The following is an 8,971-nucleotide window of genomic DNA, read 5'->3' on the forward strand; positions in this document are numbered from 1 at the left end:
GACGGACAAGGCGACAGCTGTTTCGATTATACCTTGTAAATCTCTTCAAAGCCTTTTCTCCCGGGAGTGGGAGTCGAACCCGCACTCCTACGGTAGTTGAAATGGTTATAAACGCATTCAGCTACGTCATGCCTTAGTTGTTGTAAAGTTTTTCCCAATTGCCTTCTTTTTGCATATTTTAATCTTTCACACATTGCATACTTAGTATGCCATTATGTGTTACGGCGGTTTTCAAAGAAACTTTGGTTTTGTTGCTGTTTTTGTTCTATTTATAGAACTACAACGAATTAACCAATTTTGTCTGTTTGTATGATTTAATAATCGGGGATTGCCCGTATTGCTTTTTTTTTAAATGTATGAAAACATTTATTTGAAGCAATTTTTTAATTTTATAATTTATTGAATAATTTGGGAAAAATTTAAACAACATGACATCAGGACGGACAAGGCGACAGCTGTTTCGATTATAACTTGTAAATCTCTTCAAAGCCTTTTATCCCGGGAGTGGGAGTCGAACCCGCACTCCTGCGATAGTTGAAATGGTTATAAACGCATTCAGCTACGTCATGCCTTAGTTGTTGTAAAGTTTTTCCCAATTGCCTTCTTTTTGCATATTTTAATCTTTTACACATTGCATACTTCGTATGCAATTATGTGTTAAAGCTATGCTTGGTACGGCGGTTTTCAAAGAAACTTTGGTTTTGTTGCTTTTTTTGTTCTATTTATAGAACTACAAACGAATTAACCAATTTTGTATGTTTGTATGATTTAATAATCGGGGATTGCCCGTATTGCTTTTTTTTAAATGTATGAAAACATTTATTTGAAGCAATTTTTTAATTTTATAATTTATTGAATAATTTGGGAAAAAATTTAAACAACGTGACATCAGGACGGACAAAGCGACAGCTGTTTCGATTATACCTTGTAAATCTCTTCAAAGCCTTTTCTCCCGGGAGTGGGAGTCGAACCCGCACTCCTATGATAGTTGAAATGGTTATAAACGCATTCAGCTACGTCATGCCTTAGTTGTTGTAATGTTTTTCCCAATTGCCTTCTTTTTGCATATTTTAATCTTTTACACATTGCATACTTCGTATGCAATTATGTGTTAAAGCTATGCTTGGTACGGCGGTTTTCAAAGAAACTTTGGTTTTGTTGCTGTTTTTGTTCTATTTATAGAACTACAACGAATTAACCAATTTTGTCTGTTTGTATGATTTAATAATCGGGGATTGCCCGTATTGCTTTTTTTTAAATGTATGAAAACATTTATTTGAAGCAATTTTTTAATTTTATAATTTATTGAATAATTTGGGAAAAATTTAAACAACGTGACATCATATACATGATGTTCAACAAATAAGCTGTGAAACCCAGACGCAGTAAGTTCCCGTAGTTTATTCACTTTACATTTTAGTCTTTCTAATACCTCATATAAATTTAAATTATTTAGTGAAATATTACTCCAGTGCGCAGTGGAGTCAAAAATTACCCGCTTGAGGGTGGAAAATTTTAAGCTACGTGAGGAGAATGAATAATTGAAGAGAAATATTGCCAACACCGCCATCGTAATGTCTGCCGTGGAGTCTGTTTTTACAGAAGGACATATGCAGAAGATGTTGCTACGTGGTAAGTGTTTTCCGTTACCTTGTATTGTGTATATGATGAATTTCATATCAAAGGCTGAAAAAAACGTACATTTTGAACCCGACCCCATCAGAATTTGATGAAATTTTGCATGGGGTTACATCTTACCCACCCAAACACAACCTCATTTTTAGAAATTGCATTTTCGAAAAATTGTGGGCGTGGCAAGGTATCGAAATATCCGAAAATATTAGAAAAATGACGATAATAGGTACTTTTAAAGTGTGATTACTACGGAATGCTTTAATGATTTCAAAGACCATTAGAAAGGTATTGAAATAAGCTTTCAAAAAAATACACTGCAAAAATTTTTAGTACACTGAAAAAAAAATTTTTTTTTAATAAAATTTAAAACTGAAAAAACACTTCAAAGATCAAGCGATTTTGAAAAATAAAATTTTATTTTAGAAAAGTCTATTTAATATATAAACATATCTGAAAACTAAAATGGGGTTTTTTTGTTTTTAATTTTTTTAAGTAAATGCATCTCTTGGTTACTTTCGGATATTTTGATATCACGCGTAAACTAATCAACCGATTTCAAAAATTGTTATACCGTTAGAAAGTTATTAAAATCACCTTTGAAAACATATACTGTAAAGATTCTAGATTACACTGAAAGAAAAAAATTTTTTAAATTTTTTTCAAAATTTTTTTTTTCAAACTAGGAAAACACTTCAAAGACCAAGCGATTAAAAAAAAAATTTTTTTAGAAAGGTAGATTTAATATAAAAACTAGAATGGTGTTTTTTTTTTTTAATTTATTTAAGTAAATGCGTCTCTTGGTTACTTTCTGATATTTTGATATCACGCGTAAACTAATCAACCGATTTCAAAAATTTGTATACCGTTAGAAAGGTATTAAAATCACCTTTTTTTTTATTCCAGTGGGGTGCACCCCAGCTAACATCAAAACAACGGCTCGAATACTTCACGTACAAGGAAAAGGTCGGCGGCTCAATGTACTTGAGAACATGGAGATATACAAGTTAAAAACATTTGACGGCAGGATAATAAACGAACAAACCAACACTATCTCTGCCGAAATATTTGAACCCTTAAAACTAGTTTACAAAAAAAGCACAAGCCAGAAGGTACAGCAACCAAACACGTAACAATGAACAAGCAAAAACGAAAAATTTACCAAACGGCAAAAATCACCGATTTCTACCTACCTCAACCTACCGCTTAGCTAACAAGCGGTATGTCTAGATACCTACAAAAACAACCCTTGGAAAAGGTAACAATAACGTTGCCTACCACGGACACATATATTGACATAACCTGCCACAGCACCCATGGACTATAAAAACAACACAACGGATAGATACAGACCAGAACGAAACTAGGCATTGATATGGAATCAACTAATAAATACAGATGTGCGCAGCTATCAAGAAAAAGTTCCTCTCAACTTCGAAATATTAGCTTAAACGAAGCAGCGCTGATATCTGATCATTTTCCAGCAGTCTCCGACATTCATCGTTGCCGTATTTGCGAAAGTTGTCGCTTTAAACTTAAGGATGCTCTCAAGATTGCTGATAATCAGCGTTCTACTGAAACGGAAAGTGAAGAGGCACAAGAAATCTTGACTAGCGGTGAATTGTATGAAGAATATAAGGAAGTTTCAACATGCAGAAGCTATACTATATCACTCGAACGCAACGAACTCGTCGACAATATAAATAAGCATGTTATTCCTCACCTTGGAAGCCATCCATCGCCAATGAAGCGAAAATATTTAGAAAGGGATTCATACTGCAAAAAAAAAACACAGCAAATTGCGCAAAGTATTTCGGATTCACTTGGAGGTGGTTCACTGTCAACTTTATCAGAAGATCAAAGCTTAATACGAACAAATTTTGGAGAACATGAAATATCAAATCGAAAACTGCTCAAATAATTTGGATAAGAAAAAAATAATTTTTTTATTACCAAACACCATGACATCTAAGGAAATTAAAGACATTTTTGGGCATGATTTATCTTACGAATTGATAAAAATTAGCAAAGATATACAAAAAAATAAAACAAAGTTTTCGGACGTCAAACGCTCTAGCATGGACAGGCGTAGTTTACCTGAACAAACTAGTAAGCAAGCAAATATTCCGAAAGTCAGCAGTATGAGCTGCACAAAGTTGTATATTAAATCTAAATAAATAAAAATAAAAAATTAACTTTATCAAGTGTATGTCTATTTATTGTGCGTGTCTGAAAAATTTCATAATACGATCCTTGTTCGAATCTATTAGAATACTTAGTCATAGTATCTGTATCTGTATAACTTCCAAAGTATAGCTAGGTACCATTTTTGTCACACAATAATAGCAAAATAAAAAAAAAGTTAACAAGAGATGGTTTTACTTATAAATTTTTTTAAAAGAAAAAAAACACCATTTGGTTTTTATATTAAATCGACCTTTATAAAAAAATTTTTTTTTAATTCGCTTGGTCTTTGAAGTGTTTTCCCAGTTTGAAAATAAAAATGTAGAAAAAAATTAAAAAAATTTTTTTTTCAGTGTAATATAGAATCTTTACAGTATATGTTTTCAAATGTGATTTTAATACCTTTCTAACGGTATAAAAATTTTTGAAATCGGTTGATTAGTTTACGCGGGATATCAAAATATCAGAAAGTAACCAAGAGATGCATTTACTTAAATAAATTAAAAAAAAAAGAAAAAAAACAGACTTCTAGTTTTCAGATATGTTATATATATTAAATCTACCTTTCTAAAAAAAAATTTTTTGTTTTAATCGCTTGGTCTTTGAAGTATTTTCCCAGTTTGAAAAAAAAAATGTAGAAAAAAATTAAAACATTTTTTTTCTTTCAGTGTAATATAGAATCTTTACAGTATATGTTTTCAAAGGTGATTTTAATACCTTTCTAACGGTATAAAAATTTTTCAAATTGGTTGATTAATTTACGCGTGATATCCAAATATGAGAAAGTAACAAAGAGATGCATTTACTTAAAAAAATAAAAAACCCTCATTTTAGTTTTCAGATATGTTATATATATTAAATAGACCTTTCTAAAATAAAATTTTATTTTTCAAAATCGCTTGATCTTTGAAGTGTTTTTTCAGTTTTAAATTTTATTTAAAAAAATTTTTTTTTTTCAGTGTACTAAAAATTTTTACAGTGTATTTTTTTGAAAGCTTATTTCAACGCCTTTCTAATGGTATGAAGATCTTTAAAATCGGTAAAGCCATTCCGTAGTAATCACACTTTAAAAGTACCTATTATCGTAATTTTTCTAATATTTTCGGATATTTCGATACCTTGCCACGCACACAATTTTTCGAAAATGCAATTTCTAAAAATGAGGTTGTGTTTGGGTGGGTAAGATGTAACCCCATGCAAAATTTCATCAAATTCTGAGGGGGCGGGTTCAACGCATATTGGATTTGATATGAAATTCATCATATACTAATTCGCATGCGTAGAACTTAGGAGTAAAGTACCATAACTTTTATTTGTGCATAGAACTTGGGATTGGGCTTAAAACCATTTATGTATTAAACATTACAAATTAAAACAAAATAGTTCCCAGCCAGTATTTTTTGAAAGTTTTGATCAAAAATATTTAAATATCATACCCCAAGATGATTAAAAACGTTCAAATTTAAAAGCATTTTCTGTTCGAAAATTAACGTATCGTCGAGAGAAAAATGTACCATAAATGTGATTATTCTTGAATAATCATTTATGATTCCTATTTCGAAACGCTTTTTATTCATATTTCATATTATTGTAAAAATGAGCTTTAATAGTTTTAGAGTAATATTTGACTGCTTTTCACAGTCATTTTCTGATCATATTCGTGAATATATTTCAATCGTTTTGGTTGAGATTTTTGAATGCCATTATAATGCATTTACTCTTCATATATCATTCAAAATAGGATACTACATAATAATCTTATTTCATCACGAAAAAAGCATGCGAAAGTGAGCTATTCGAACCACAGCTAACTCGCAAACAAACTTGACCGATATACACCTGCGACTACAACATCCAACATCAGCATTATCGTCTGCATCTTAAAATACGGTTACGTTACGGGATGTTCAAGCCGTATCCAGGTATGTCAAGATAGTTTCACTTACCTGGGGTTCAAATAGCTCACAACCTATGTATTGTCCAAACATTATATATTTTCTGGGAAGCTGAAGGAGAGAAATGGTTGGGAAAATCTTCGTTCACGAGCAGCATTACATTATTTTTGTCTTGAAGAATTTCTTTTTTTATATATTTTTTCTTAACTTCATGAAAAAATATGTTTATGCGAAAAAAATAAGATTTTTAATGAAAAGTAAAATTTCAATAAGTATAAAATTCATTATTCAGTCAACAAATATATTCATAAAAGATTCAGAAAGCTGAATGAAAAATGATTATAAATTTGATTCCAAAATGTGACTGAAAAACTATATTCAGTTTTTGATCATCAAAGGTAAGCATATTTGATTATTCTTTTTGTTGGGTTGATGGTGAATGAGAATAAAATGAAGTACCTGCTGTCATCCAGCAAAGAGTCAGCGCATACGCGCCTTGGCAACCACGCTACTGTTGGCAGCCATAATTTCGAAATAGTAAAAGACTTCGTTTATTTGGAAACCAGCATCAACACTAGCAACAACATCAGCCCTGAAATCCAGGGAAGAATCAATCTTGCCAATAAATGTTACTGTGGACTAGGTAGGCAATTGAAAAGTAAAGTCCTCGCTCGGCGAACGAAAATCATACTCTACAAGACACTTATCGTACCCGTCCTGCTATATGGGGCAGAAGCATGGACCATGACAACAGCAGATGAAGCGGCTTTGGGAGTGTTCGAGATAAAAGTTCTTCGAAAGATTTATGAACCTCTACGCGTTGGCGATGGCGATACGATAAAAAAACGATACGAAAAAAGGCCCTTATCAGGGCCACCACTAATCACCAAAGCGAAAAAATTGCTAATCAATTATACCTACGCAAAACGGCCCTTTTCAGGGCCACCAGTAATCAACAAAGATAAAAAATTCCTAATCAATTATACCTACGTAAAAAGGCCCTGATCAGGGCCACCAAGAGAAAAATTTGCTAGACAATTATGTTTTACAAATTATAAATTTACTTTTGGATTAATTATATCCTCCATATTATTAAAATTATGGTTATTTTCAGGGCAATAGATAGAAAAAAGGGGATGACAAGAACCTGTTCTGGGTATAATGTCCACATAAAAGATCGCATGAGCGGAAATGGAGGCGGCCTCGCGTTTATCATACACCACTCTGTGCAATATCATATATTTGATCCTGGCATCGACCGCAGGGACAATGTCTTAGAACGTCAAGGCCTATCTGTCCGGCTGCCTTCTTATGTCCCCAGAACACCATCTACATAATGAGGCGAAAATACTCCCCACCAGGGAGAGAAATGAGATGCTAACCAAAAAGTTCCTGTTGAATACCCAGAAATCTGGGCATCCAAACAGACATCTCATTGATGAGACAACACCGCTTAGGGGCTTAAGGAGTCATCTCCGTAAGCATTTTGAGGAAACACGGCACCTGAAAACCCAGCCGTATGAAGCAAAAAAACACAAGCAGGTCCTTGGCGAACTCCACAAACAGGCGTCGGACGTTTATGTCAGGAATTGTCCGGTGAATCCAGTACTAAAAGAAAAGTACCCAAAACTTGTGGAGGAGGAACGCATACTCCCCAGGGAAACGCGTGTCACTCTTGCTCAACTTCGTTCTGGATACTGTAACAGGTTAAACTCTTACCTATCCAGAATCAACCCCGACATACAAAATGTATGCCCGGCTTGCAATGTGTCCCCACATGACACCAACCATCTCTTTAATTGTAATGTGGAACCAACGCCTCTAACACCCCTTTCATTAAGGTCCACCCCTGTTGAAACAGCAAGTTTCCTTAGACTCCCGTTAGAGGATATGTCCCCCAAAAGATCGAGAAATCCGAATTTGGTTCAGAAATTAAAATATACACTTATTGAAATCATACTACGTTCGGAAATTGTTCATGCCTATTATCTATTTTCAACATGTTGGATTGCGATAATAAAAGCGGTATTCATGTATAAATTGCCATGCATCGTGAAATGCCAAAATTTTATGACTACTGCTATTTTCATGCTCAATAAAAATGCAAAATTTTTCTTGAATGTTTATTTTGATCTGCGTACAGCGCTTAAGGACGTCGGTCAACTTCGTTCTGGATACTGTAATAGGTTAAACTCTTACCTATCCAGAATCAACCCCGACATACAAAATGTATGCCCCGCTTGCAATATGTCCCAACATAACACCAACCATCTCTTTAATTGTAATGTGGAACCAACGCATCTAACACCCATTTCATTATGGTCCACCCCTGTTGATACAACAAGTTTCCTTGGACTCCGGTTAGAGGATATTGATGACAATTTGTGATCGGTCGCGGCTGTTAGGTAGGGCGAAGCACTGCTACAACAACAACAACAGCAGCAGTGGGTACTTCTTGTGGCTTGCCGAGCAGCGGAGCTGCTGGAAGGTAGGGGGGAGGGCGCTAAGGCGTAGACTACGGGACGCCCTTGGGCGTAAACAGCAAGGAGCCTCAAAAGATTTATAATAGTTAGGTGGACGTCGGGTTTTGGGATCAAGCCGAGAACAACCTGTCCGGTGCAACCATCCCTTACACGAGACACACTGAAAAGAGTATGACCGTCCTAAAAAGATTCTTTTCCGGCAGATGCAGCAAAACTATTTCTCAGGACCGGGGTGAGGAGACGGACCCGGATTGGGTTCGACACCTTCCCGGAGCAAGAGAATATGGAGCAGTCCCGCTACAAGGAGCTGCTGGGAGGATGACAATTTATGGGAGGGACACAACAAATTAAATGCGGTTACACTGAAATGACATTCCTTGGTCGGGAAAAAATTCCGAGTCGCTCCGGTACATAGAACCGACTGCTTTGGGAAGCGAAGCTCACGCTGAGTATATAATGTTCGGTTACACCCGAACTTAGAAACCTTTACTTGTTGTAAAAGTGTTTGATTCACTGTATATAAATATGTATTTAAATATATATATGATAAATTTTAAGAATGTTAGAATAGCTATTTCTTCTGTTGTAGATGCAAAGATTATTGGATTTCAATTTGGCGTCAACCTAGCTATTAAAACTTGCACAGGCTAAATAAAGCCTTTTGTTGTTTCTTCTATAGGTCTAGAAAAAAATCCCGAAACAGTCCCAAAACGATCCAAAAATAGTCAAAAAATTATAGCGCAAACAGTGGGGCAAAAATAAAAAACCTTGGTACGA

General features: G+C 34.4%; 1 protein-coding gene across 3 annotated transcripts in view; it reads right to left on the bottom strand.

Annotated features, from left to right (window-relative positions):
* The window catches only part of Phk-3 (Pherokine 3), a 136,797-nt gene that overhangs the window by 44,992 nt on the left and 82,834 nt on the right, over window positions 1–8,971 (bottom strand). The gene's annotated exons all lie outside the window — the stretch shown is intronic.

This window comes from Eurosta solidaginis, chromosome 3 (genome assembly GCF_040869045.1).
Source record: "Eurosta solidaginis isolate ZX-2024a chromosome 3, ASM4086904v1, whole genome shotgun sequence".
In the NCBI taxonomy this organism is placed as follows: domain Eukaryota; kingdom Metazoa; phylum Arthropoda; class Insecta; order Diptera; family Tephritidae; genus Eurosta; species Eurosta solidaginis.